Here is a 13,476-nt window from a genome sequence, read left to right as displayed (position 1 = left end):
CTGGCTGATGGAGTTGCCAAGCCTCTCTTCATCATATTTGAAAAGTCCTGGAAGTCAGGAGAAGTCCCTGGTGACTGGAAAAAGGGAAACATCACGACTGTTTTTTAAAAAGTGTGGAAAGGAGGACCCAGGGAACTACAGACCGGTGAGCCTCAGCTCTGTGCCTGGAAAGATCATGGAACAGATCCTCCTGGAAGGAATGTCAAGGCACATGCAGGACAAGGAAGTGATCCAGGACAGCCAGCATGGCTTCACCATGGGCAAATCGTGCCTGACCAATCTGGTGGCCTTCTATGATGGAGTGACTGCATCACTTGACAAGGGAAGACTGAGCGATGTCACCTACCAGGAATTCTGCAAGGCCTTTGGAATGGTCCCACATGACATCCTGATCTCCAAACTGGAGAGAGATGGATTTGAAGGGTGGACCATTCAGTGGATAAGGAGTTGGCTTGATGGCCACACCCAGAGAATGGTGGTCAATGGCTCTATGTCCAATTAGAAGCCGGTGACAAGTGGTTTCCCTCAGGGGTCTGTCCTGGGACCGATACTGATTAATATCTTTATCAACGAGAGACAATGGGATCAAGTGCACTCTCAGCAAGTTTGCAGATGACAAGCTGAGTGGTGCAGTCGATACAACAGAAGGAAGGGATGCCATCCAAAAAGACCTGGACGTGCTGGAGAAGTGGGCCCACATGAACCTAATGAGGTTCAGCAAGGCCAAGTGCAAGGTGCTGCACCTGGGATGGGGCAATCCCGGACAGGAGCACAGACTGGGAGAAGAACTCATTGAGAGCAGCCCTGCAGAGAAGGACTTGGAGCTTCTGATGGATGAAAAACTCGACATGAGCCAGCAGTGCACGCTTGCAGCCCAGAAGGCCAACTGCATCCTGGCTGCATCAACAGAGGAGTGGCCAGCAGGTCAAGGGAGGTGACTGTCCCCCTATACTCTGCCCTTGTGAGGCCCTACTTGGAGTCCTGCATCCAGGTCTGGGATCCCTGGCACAAGAAGGATGTGGAGCTGTTAGAACGGGTCCAGAGGAGGGCCACAAATAGGATCAAGGGGCTGGAGCACCTCTCCTACGAAGAGGGGCTGAGAGAGCTGGGGATGTTCAGCCTACAGATGAGAAGGCTCCAGGGGGACCTCATTGAGGATTTTCAGTACTTAAAGGGAACTTATAAAAAAAGATGAAGTGCAACTCTACTCTATCAGGTATTGACAGGATGAAGGGGAATAGTTTTAAACTAAAAGAGGGGAGATTTAGATTAGAGGTTAGGAGAAAATTTTTTACTCAGAGGGTAGTGAGGCAGTGGAACGGGTTGCCCAGAGAGGTTGTAGATGCCCCATTCCTGGAGGTGGTCAAGATCAGGTTAGATGAGGCCCTGGGCAACCTGATCTAGTGGGTGTCGTCCCTGCCTATGGCAGGGGGGGTTGGAACTAGATGATCTTTGAGGTCCCATCCAATCCAAGCAATTCTATGATTCTATACGAGTACAAAAATTAGAGAGCATAGCCCCTTATGAAGCAGAATTTTTATGAAATATTAAGCTCCAATGAAATATAACAAAACCAAAGAATTTTCAACAGTTCAATAGTGATTTATTTACTTATTTTCCAGTATTGTTTATGAAAACTACTTTGCAACTTTCCTCTGTTTCCATGGGATATCAGTACTACTTTTATAACTGTCTTTTCCTTTTAGAATTAATACAAGTTCTGTTATAGTGAAATTCAGCACTAATCTAAATCCAGTCTCTTATTACCATGTTTATTTCTTAGAATATCAGTGCAGACTGGGTACATAAGGATGGTAGGATATAGCCTTTAAAACACTGTTCTTCCTTTAGAGGATATAGTTGTCATCACAATTTCCAGTAACACACTGAGGAACTTTAAAGCTGATGCTTTAAATCAAAATTCCATTGAAGAAATGTGTTCTAGATGCTACTGACTCAGAAGAATCTGATGGAAAGAGATGGTCAGCAACAATTTGGTTATGGAAAGAGTATTATTTATTACAAAATGGTTTATATGCACAATCAACTTTAAAGCAGAAACACCGACAAAACCAAGCCCCCAATAATTTACTAAATACGTAATGGCTTTCAACTGAGAAATAAGAGGGGTGAAAAAGATATTTTAAATTAATAAAATTAGCATGTGAAAAAAAACATTTTTTTAAATTGCCACGTGTTATACTGCTTCCTATTTATGCTAATGCAAAAACATTAAAAGTAAAGAGGTGGTAAAGTATCTAGGCAATAAATTGTAATTTCTGAAGTATACATGTATGTGGGACAAGAAGCAAATGTTGCATTTCCTGGCAATAAAATATACATGAACGATAAGTTACTGAAGTCAGGAAGTAATGCTATAAAAGAAATCTATGATAGATAGCTGGCACTTAACAGCTGTGATGTTTTGCACAAGTTTTTCTGTCTTAAGGGAATTATGTATGGAAAAAATCATAGAATGGGTAAGATTGGAAGGGACCTCTGGAGGCCATCTAGGCCAATCCCCCTGCTCAGAGCAGGGTTAGCTACAATCCCCCTGCTCAGAGCAGGGTTAGCTACAGCTGCTTGCCCAGTGCTGCATCCTGTCAGGTTTTGAATAACTCCAAGGATGGAGATTCCACGATCCCCTCTAGGCAACCTGTTGCAACGTTTGACCACCCTTAGAGTCAAAAGGTTTCTTTCCATGTCTAAATGAAAATTATTGCAGTTTGTGCCCACTGTCTTATCTTGCCGCTGGATATCACTGAGAAGAGTTTGGCTCTGTCTTCTTTACTGCCTTCCCATCAGGTATCTTATCAACACATTGATAACATCCCCCTGAACGTTTTCTACCTCAGGCTGAACTTTCCCAGCTCTTTCAGCCTCTCCTCAAACACTAGATGTTTCAGTCCCTTAACAATACTCATGGCCGTTTGATAGACTCACTTCCATATCTTTATGTGTTGGGGAGCATTAAACTGAACTGCACATTCCAAATGTGTCTCACCACTAATGAGTAAAGAGGAAGAATCACCTCCCTTAACCTCCTGGCAACACTCTTCTCAAAGCCAGGACCCCCTTTTTTTTTTTTTTTTTGCCAACCTGCTTCACACCTAGTTAGCCCCTAGCCTGCATGGGGTTAACCATTCCCATGTGCAGAACTTGGCATTTCCCTTTGTTGAAGTGACTGATGCTCCTGTCTGCTCATTTCACTAGCATATCAAGGTCCCTCTGAATGGCAGCACACCAATCTGGTATATCAACTACTTCTCCCCACTCTGCAAACTTTCTGAAAGTGCACTCTGTCCCATCACCCAGGTCATTAACAAAGATGCTAAACAGTACTGGACCCACTATCAACCCCTATGGTACACCATTAGTGACTGGCTTCCAGCTACAATTCATGCCCTTGTTGACGAAGCCCATCAGTTCAGCCCATTTTTGATCCACCTCACTGTCTGCTTGTCTAGTCTGTACTTCGTTGGTTTGTTTATGAGGATGTTGTGGAACAGTGTCAAAAGCCTTACTAAAATCAAAAATGAACAGACCCTCATCCATACTGCCAGTCATCTTATCAGAAAAGGCTATCAAGCTTATTAAGCGTGATCTCCCCTCCATAAATCTATGCTGATTACTCCTGATCACCTTCTGTCCTTCATGCATTTGCAAATAGTTTGCAGGATGAGTTGTCACATCATCTTCGCAGGACAGGAACTGAGGTAAGGTTGACTGGCCCTTAATTTCCCAGATCCTCTTTTTTGCCCTTCCTGAAGATAGAGATGATGTTTGCTTTCTTTCAGTCCTCAGGTGCTTCCCCCAGTCACCTTGATCTTTCACAGATTATTGACAGTGGTCTTGCAATAACATTGGCCAGTTACCGCAGCATTCATGGATGCATCCCATAAGGTCCCACAGACTTGTGCATGTCCAGTTTGTTCCCTAGTGTGTTCATTCTCCACCAAGGGTAAGTCTTCATTGCTTCAGGTCTTCCCACTGACATTCCTAGTGCTTGGGATTCCTGCAGGCTGGTCTTACCAGTAAAGACCAAGGTGAAGACGACATTGCATACTTCACCCTTGTCTATGTCCCTTGTTAACAGGTCCCTATTCCCATTCAGCAGGGAGTTAAAGTCACCCTGAGGACTAGGGCCCGTGAACTTGAGGATTTTTCCGGTTGTCTAAAGAAGGCTTTATCTACTACTAATTCTTTTTTCTTTTTTTTTCCTTTTTTTTTTTTTTTTAACACCAAGAATTAAATAAATACAAAAAGATTATTACAGATGGTGCTTGTGAGTATATAATTTATATACAACAGATTTCAAAGTGTATCTAGAATGACCTGTGGGAGACTTTATAATAGAAATCAGCAATGAAGAAAAGAAAGGCAATTAAATTAAATCTTCAATTATATGAATATAAAACATCTAAATACATTTAGCCTTTAGGTAAAAGCAGCACTGAATCCTCTACAGAAATATCAAAAAGTCAGAAAGATTTCCAGTTACAGGAGAATTCAGATGACTATCTGAATTTTACACAATTGCTAGAGTCTTGACAAGAACTTTCCACTTCTTAGCACGTTTTATTGTCAAATACAGGAGACTATCCAAAATACAGGAGCTGCTTCAAGCAGCATGATTAAGCTACTAAGCTAAAGTAGCTACAGCATAAATTTGAAATCTGTGACAAGACAAAACTATATTGCAGGTATGGAAAGAACAGCAATTATTTTTTAAAATTTAATGTGAAAAAAGATTATTTGTTTTTAATACTGAGGCTGCAAAAAATGCTAAAGAAAATTAATACCCATTGATTTCTGCTACAGAATAATTACATAAAGCCTTCATATAAAAGAAAAAATTATTAAAGGAATATACACATATTTGTATGTGTGTATACACACACACACACTGATTGGGCTGTTTATACACATAGAAACCAATATACAGCTGATATTAAATGCCAGGATTTGTTTGGCTAAATTTGAAAGTGGTGATTATAAGATCTGAAAAACAACTAGCCAAATATACATAAGTTCTTCGAGTATAACAAAGGTAGAAAGTGCTGAATAAGTGTAATTTATGCAGACACAAAAAGAATCACATGATAGCATCTGTCTATACTATTTTGCTTACTTCTCTTTTTGTATCTCAAACTTTTAGATAATGAACATATAAAGGGTAATTATATTTCAATTATTTTACAATAAATGACAAGGATTTGATAGCCTTGATCCAACAGTTTTGAAGGTACTGAAGATCAAACTATAAACTGAAAAATGCAAATAATCAAGAACAAGTTCCTCAAAGGATGCATAATGGTCAAAACTACACAGTTCTTTCAAAAAGGCACTAAATTATCTTGTGCTTTAAATACCACCAAGTCCTACTTTCAGTATCTGAAAAAGTAGTTTAAATATTAGTTTAAAAATAATAAATATGCAGATATGAAACTCAGAAACAAAACTTCACAACTCATGAAAATTTAAAAATCTTACTTAAAATCCAATAAACTAAACATGAGAAGCATGACTATAGATGGTTCTTGTGAATATATAATTTACATACAACCAGTTTCAAGTTGTTTCTAGAATTATCTGTAAGAGATTTAGTGACAGAAATTGGTGACCAAGCAGAAGGAGGCAAATAAAAGTTGATTAAGGCACAAAAACTGAAAAAAAAAAGAGGAGTAAATGATCAGAGCTTAGCATAGACACTTATCAGGTACTCAACAATGTTTTCAAAGGCATTATCAAAATCTGCCACAAATTGCTTATCTTGCTTCAATTACACCATTTAATATTAAATGTCTTTCCCAAACTAGAAAACTGGCAAAATGACAGCTGGAGATGAATAGAAAAGAAAAATAGTAAGTCAGGAGGACATCAACTAATGATTAGGGGGCTAAAGTGAGGAGGAGATAGCCTATCCTTCACTGTTAAAAACATACAAAGACTCTTTCACAGTCCAGTGTTGAAAAGCACAGAACTTCAGTTTGTCTTTAACTAGTATAAATAACTACAAACTAAGGAAAGAGACATTGTTATGAAATATTTAAAAGAAAAACAGGCAGTCAACAAGTAGTCAGTTTTCTTCTGATTTCTGCTTCAGTCTGCATTTAAGACAAAAAAAGGCACAATTCTAGTATTCTAGTTCAACACCTTCTGTTTAGATCACATTTATTAATATATTTCATATCAACTCACTGACAGAAATTACCCATCAGCAAAAGTTGTATGTCTATTAGGATCACCAAGAAACCATCACAAATATATAAATTCATAACAAATGTGCAAGTTTCTAGTGCATACTCCATCTTAGTAAACTATATGACAAATTAATAGTCTCTTTATCTGAAATACTATCTTCCATTTGAAAAATCTAATTTTACAACGGAAAGAAAGAAAAAGGCCAAAATAAACAGTTATAACCATGAGGAGAAAATTAGTTTACATAGAGGGTGTTTGTAGATAAGCCTTTGCAGAGGTAGCCACTTACGTAGAAAGTGAAATGCAGCTGGGAATTGCAATATGCTTACTCTATGATAAGATGATTAATTAAAAGGGTTAAAAACAAATAGCATTGCTTGAAATCATTATTAAACTAGAAAAGCAAATATTACACATAAGTGAAGGCGTTAAGAATGAAATGCTCCTATAGTTGCATTAAAATTTGCAATTTTTAGTGTTATTTCATATACTGTAAATTTAAGAATTACCAGACCATAAATTGATTAAATGACTGTTGGGGGTACAACAGTGTACTGCAATAGATTTTTAAAACGTGAAGGAAAAATAGACTGAAATATTCTGTCCCCAAAACAGAAACTTCCACCCCCCCAAAAAATAGCAATGAAAATGCCTCGAGCAAATCAGCTGCAAATGAATGACTTTCATTTTTCAGTTGGCCAATGACACATAATGTGAACTCCAAAATACCAACTATGAAGGTGGGGAGGCACCGGAACAGGTTGCCCAGAGAAGCTGTAGATGCCCCATCCCTGGAGGTGTTCAAGGCCAGATTGGATGGGGCTTTGGGGGACTTGATCTGGTGGGGGGAGGTGTCCCTGCCAATGGTAAGGGGTTGGAACTAGATGATCTTTAAGGTCCCTTCCAACCCAAGCCATTCTATGATTCTATGATCCTCAACAGATAGCAGGATATGCCTGCAGTAGAGAAAATGCAGCATACCCACCACACAGAAAATAGTCCTTAGTTCAATTAATAATGCGTATTACTAGCCTTACAGTTAAGAGGTTAACAAGAGAAAGAAAAGAGTTTGTTTACTCCAAAATTCTGGTTAAAATGATAGAAAGGCATTATAACGTCCCCTGCTTAACAATACAACATACAAATAATCCTGTTTGCTTCAGTACAATTTCTTTAAAGTACATAATATTTAAAGAGTTCAAGCTTTGTATGGCCATGCTTTCTAGAAAGTATCAATGTACTTTAAAACTATGTTTTAAAATCAGATATTGCTGATTTGCTGTTCGTTTTTTACAAGTTGCTTCCAAGAGGCATAAAAGTGTGAGCATATATTGCATAGCTCCAAGCAATTAAGATGATTTACCTTTCAAAGTACCTTGCTTTAAGTAGAAGGGTTAAATAATTGAAGCCTTTCTTGTTCTCCACCAAAGTTTTTTTTTCTGAAATATGCTCCTCTCTAGTGTCTTACTTCTAAGTCAGTGATTCATGTGCTGTGCTAAGACTTTTTTTGATTGAAAATTTCACAAAGTATTACTTATTTGAGAAATTTACCACTCACTTGGCAAGAAAAAAATCATCATCAGTTCATACAACCAGAAACACTGCGTACCCAGTCCTGCTGAAATTATTATATGGTACACGTATTGAGCAAGGTGAAAACATGACATTTACTTGTGCACTGTATAATAAGGGTTTTCCAAAAACCCATGATGGATAGGAAAATGATCACAAACAATGACAACAGTCTAGAAAGACTATGCGCTGCAAAAGATTATGGGAAACACTGCTACACCAGGGACCAGGGTATGTTCAGAAAACTACAGGGTGCTGTGGAGCTTTGTTGGGTGCACACTACAGGGCAGCAATAATAAATTCAGCATTTTTCCCCCCAAAATAAAAGGTTTTCAACCTGCATTTAAATGGCATGCATTACAAAATGTTACGTATATAGCTAGAACATGAATATCTGTTAATCATGAACATCTGTACATGCAGACATTGAAAGCTTTAGACATTCTCCACCTTCCAGCACAAGATTATTTTTGATGGAGAAGTGGAAGGCTTTGCCTCTACATTAACTCTAGAGCAGCATTTAAACCAGAATATGTGGCCCACTGTATCTGTGCACTGACTATTGGAGAATACAAGCCTATTGCATTATCTTGAGGTTATATTTAGAAACTTAAAAAAAAAAAAAAAAAACTCAGTTCCTTTCTAGTGACCTGAAAGTGCTGTGACTCCTCATACTAAGTAACTGACCCAATATCACCTGAATGGAGGTTTACATGTCTAAATTTCCAACCAAAGAATTAGATACCACATTTAAATTAAGAACCTAAACTTTTAAAATAGGTAATATTTTAAACAGTCCAAACAAATCTGCAACAACAAAAAAAAAAGTGTGAACAGTGCCCAGAAAAAAGAAACTCTCTGCAACCAAATGACTGTTTCTTAGAAAATACTGGAAAGATACAGTTTTAAATACTGTTATGAGGTAAGATCATGGTTTCTAAACCAGCAACTAGTGAAGAGCCTCAAATTGCCTCGTCTTCACTGACCAAGAAGATGGGTTTCAGGGGCTTTGGGAACTGATTTCAGAAATAGAAAGGGGTATAAGGAGATAGTGATGATTCTATAGAGGAAGATGAGCATCCACTATCAATTTTCATTTTATTTTTTTTTTCTTTACCTTAAGTTAATAGGATTTATCTAACCTCATGTTAGATAAAACTGAATGAGAATAAACTGTAGGTGTGGGCCACAACAAAACATGCATTACCTAAACTATACTCAACTGAAGCTTCTTCTGGGCAAGAAGGACAGGAGAAAAAAACAACAAACAAACAAGGAACTCCTTTCCAGACATGGCTACCATGTCATCCAAAACACTTGCGTAGGTCCAAGTAAGCCTATTAAAAAGGTGTCTACACGTATACAATAAAACATCCTCCAATAGCCATTTTTCCTTCATTGTACCTATACAATGTACATTACAGCTCTTCAAAACATCAGCATAAGACTGAGTGAAAATATTCACATACACTAACAGTGCTGATTCAGAAAGTTTGCTGACTAAAACAAAAAAAATCATTTGTAAAGTAAGACTTTATGCAAAGTGAACAAAAAGTTTACAGTGGGTATTATGTAATAAAGAAATCAGTCTCCTAAATATAGTCTAAGGTATCCTCAAATGCATGCAAGTCTTTCAGAAGAAGATAATCCATCATAAGGTTTAGTCTTCAACTTATTTAAGCCCACAAAGTTCTACCTGACTTCAAAGATCTCACAATCTATTTTTTTGTTAAATGATGACATCATAATTATTGTACATATTAATTACTGGCCATGATCCTGAGGTACCCAGCCTCAGTGTTATATGCAGGGAAGCAACAATTCAAGCTTGAAGACAATGAAACCACATATAAAAAGAAGATACAGCAAGCAGAAAAACTACCTACAAAGGCTTGCCATATGGAAGAGAGGGAGGAATGTGTAAAGCAACAAAGGAATCAAAGCCACTACTTTCAATTTTAACATCCCTACTCTATCTAAAATAGGGATTTTGGCTTAAATAGAATTGATATTTAGGTGTTAAACTGTGGAGGAATGGTTAAGTGAAATAGGACACGTGGATGTTGGGCAGTTAAGAGGCAATGGGCTAGTAAAGTACCGTACTCAACTCACATGAGTCTGGCACGTACGCAGCTGGCTGAGAGCCAATCAGGCTCAAGGACACGATGCCCTTGAGCGATGGGGAAAGTCCCTAAGGCGGGATGGTGGCTAAAAGAAGGAGGAACTACCTGAAAAGAGCGGGAAATGTTAGCCAATCCTGAGCTTAGTTTTTGCAATATGTATGAGTTGATTATGTTCGAACTAGATAAAAGGCGACTGAGCTATCCATTAAAGTTGAAGTTCACTGTTCACTCATATTGAGTGTCTGTGTCTTCCTTCCGTCGACAACATTAAACTACTTCAATTTCTTAACTGTTCAACAAAATTTAATGGGTAATCTGAAATAAAGAGGTAACAGTAATCTTTTAAAGATCATTTGCAAAAAAAAACTTCAAAACATCCACTAAAATATTTTGCCACAAAAAGATGCCATTTGATAAACACTGACCACCTTCTTGTGCTGGGGAAGGATGTTGTGCACAAGAAGGACATGGGTCTGTTAGAGCAAGTCCAGACGAGGGCCATGAAGGTGATCAAGGGGCTGGAGCACCTCTCCTACGAAGAGGGGATGAGATCTGGGGATGTTTAGCCTACAGATGAGAAGGCTCCAGGGGGACCTCATTGAGGATTTTCAGTACTTGAAGGGGACTTATAAAAAAAGATGGAGAGCAACTCTTTGCTCAATCAGATAATGACAAGACAAGGGGGAATGGTTTTAAACTAAAAGAAGGGAGATTTAGATTAGAGGTTAAGAGGAAATTCTTCACTCCTAAGGTGAGGAGGCACTGGAACAGGTTTCACAGAGAGGTTGTGGATGCCCCATCCTTGGAGGTGTTCAAGACCAGGTTAAATGAGGTCCTGGGCAACCTGATCTAGTGGGTGTCGTCCCTGCCTATGGCAGGGGGGATTGGAACTAGATGATCTTTGAGGTCCCTTCCAACCCAATGCATTCTGTGATTCTATGGGGGCCCCAGACCTGAACACAGTACTCTAAGTGGGGCCTCATGAGGGCAGAGTATAGGGGGACAATCGCTTCCCTTGACCTGCTGACCACTCTTCTGTTGATGCAGCCCAGGATGCAGTTCACATTCTGGGCTGTAAGCATGCATTGCTGGCTCATGTCAATCCTTTTGTCCACCAGAACCCCCAAGTCTTTCTCTGCAGGGCTGCTCTCAATGAGTTCTTCTCCCAATCTGTACTCATGTCCGGGATTGCCCCATCCCAGGTGCAGCACCTTGCACTTGGCCTTGCTGAACCTCATTAGGTTCATGTGGGCTCACTTCTCCAGCATGTCCAGGTCCCTTTGGATGGCATCCCTTCCTTCTGTTGTATCGACTGCACCACTCAGCTTGTTGTCATCTGCAAACTTGCTGAGGGTTCACTCAATCCCTTTGTCTATGCCATTGATGAAGATATTGAAAAGCACCGGTTCCAAGACAGACCTCTGAGCTTAGGCTTTAATGCACCAAAAATTAGACAACAAACCACTGTGAAATAAAAGCAGACTTCTAATACACAGAAACATTGGTAAAGATATAAAGAATCTAATTGAAGTGCTATTGACTGTATAATAATAAGCCTTTCAAAAAGAAGTCTTTCTCAGAGCTTATTCCATTTTAGAAATTACAATACAAAATTTTGTCTTACTCTCCATATCCGCTCTTACATAAGAAATACACAATTTCTAATTGCAGATAATTGCAACTTCTCCAGTGATTCTGATTGGACATAAAGCATTTAAAAGTTTGGGGGTAATATTACTACCCTTCTGAAAAGTGAAACAGAATTAGTAATGATCATCAACAGCCAGGATCTCAATGTAAGATTTCTTCTGAACTGTTGAACCTTTTATCATAGCTTTTCCATGCAACTAAACTCTTGTCTTTCAAAACCTCTATGAAATTAATGACAGGTATTTTATTTATTTATTTTTTAATTATCTACTTAAGTTCAATTTCCCACCAAAGCACCAAAATTCCTCTCCTTATAAAGAATATCTTATAAGAGGGAAATCAAGTGTCTCCTCAGGTTTAATGCTGATCATCTTATAGTAAGCTCCATTCTATATCTTTCAGGTATCAAATATCTAAGGATTAACAAAAATGTTAAACCCTTCCATCTTCTGAAGAGATAATCTCCAGGAATCTTGTATTAATAAATGTCTGTCCTAAAAATCACAACATTGTTTTATTCTGGGTATGGTTAAAGCCTCCAGATATATTTTAAATAGGTAAATTAAGATAAACACTTAGGACAGCATTACATGCAAAGTCTATATCTATCATGTAGTCAAGATAAAAACTACGCATAATCCTTTAACACTTATTTTACACACTTCCTACTCATTTCTGTTGGAATGCTGCCTCAGAAAGCTAAACAAATGCTGGCCCTTGCAAAACTGAAGCATATGACAGATTTAAAAAAATGTTTAATGCAGAACTAACAACTAAATAATCCAAAATTCAATTTCAAATGTTAGCTACAGAGTTTCTGAATGCAAAAAATTACACTGTCAATTGCTGGATTGCTGCTTTATTCTACCTGTGCAGATACTAAGATTTTCTTTTACCTGTTTACATTTTCTTTTACCTGTGAACACAAGTGAATATTTTACAAATTATTTTGCATTGCTGACATTATTCAGCAATACTTTGTATGATTTATAAGAAACTATAAGACTGACCAGTAATCAGCACAGACCAATAATTTTGTTTTTTCTCTTTACCAGATTACTGAGGACTAAATAAAAAACATCTTGTTACAATTTTAATATTCTAACATAACTAAAGAAAGATTTCAAATATACAATACAGCATTCTCACGTTGGAAATGCAAATGCAATGCAGCACTTCCAATTTGACATTACACAACAGGTAATCTAGATTCAAACTACAGGTGGCATAGATGATAATGACAGTGGTGCAGTGGTAAGTATCTACCAATGATTCTTGAATATTTTGGAAGTGAGGGAAGCCACTGTTGGTAAATCCACAGGTTTTTAAAGTCATCTGCTCCTCCTCAAAATCAGCTGTTGTACGTTGCACAGTCAACACATCTCTCAACCTTCACCTTGCAAATGCCACAAAACTCATTCTTGCTCAAGCCAAGTGCTGGGAAGTATTTAAAACACTATGAGAACCTGAACCACTTGTTTTTTTGCAACAAACACTAAATACATAGAGTAGGAGAAAAAGAGGCAAGTCATTTTACCTTATAAATTACTCTTTGTCACCAATGAAAACTGATAGTAGTCACTTCCATAAATGTAAAGGAGAATGGATATTTATCATTTTAATACACACACGCCAAAGAATTTAATACAAAATGAAAGAAATAAAGACAACTTATTTTATGCAGATTTGTTGGATAGCTACCAATTTAAAATTGACAAGTGATACAAATAACTTTATTATTATTATTACTGACATTAAGAAAGCCAAAATTTTAAACAGCTTGTAGATCCAATTTCAGAACTTTTATTTACTAATAATCTTTAATGCTTAACACTGCTTTATAATTAAAGTGCATCCCTTGTAGCACTTGCCTACAAAATGAGATCATGTAACAGCATACAACTTTCTAGTAGTGAAGAGAATAAAA

General features: G+C 37.9%; 1 protein-coding gene across 3 annotated transcripts in view; it reads right to left on the bottom strand.

Moving 5' to 3' along the window:
- LOC116501380 (nipped-B-like protein) overlaps nt 1-13,476 on the bottom strand; it is a 192,381-nt gene that overhangs the window by 141,906 nt on the left and 36,999 nt on the right. The window lies entirely within an intron of this gene.

Source organism: Aythya fuligula, chromosome W, assembly GCF_009819795.1.
Source record: "Aythya fuligula isolate bAytFul2 chromosome W, bAytFul2.pri, whole genome shotgun sequence".
Taxonomy (NCBI): domain Eukaryota; kingdom Metazoa; phylum Chordata; class Aves; order Anseriformes; family Anatidae; genus Aythya; species Aythya fuligula.
Note: the sequence above shows the minus strand (reverse complement) of the source record. Positions and strands in the feature narration are given on the sequence as shown.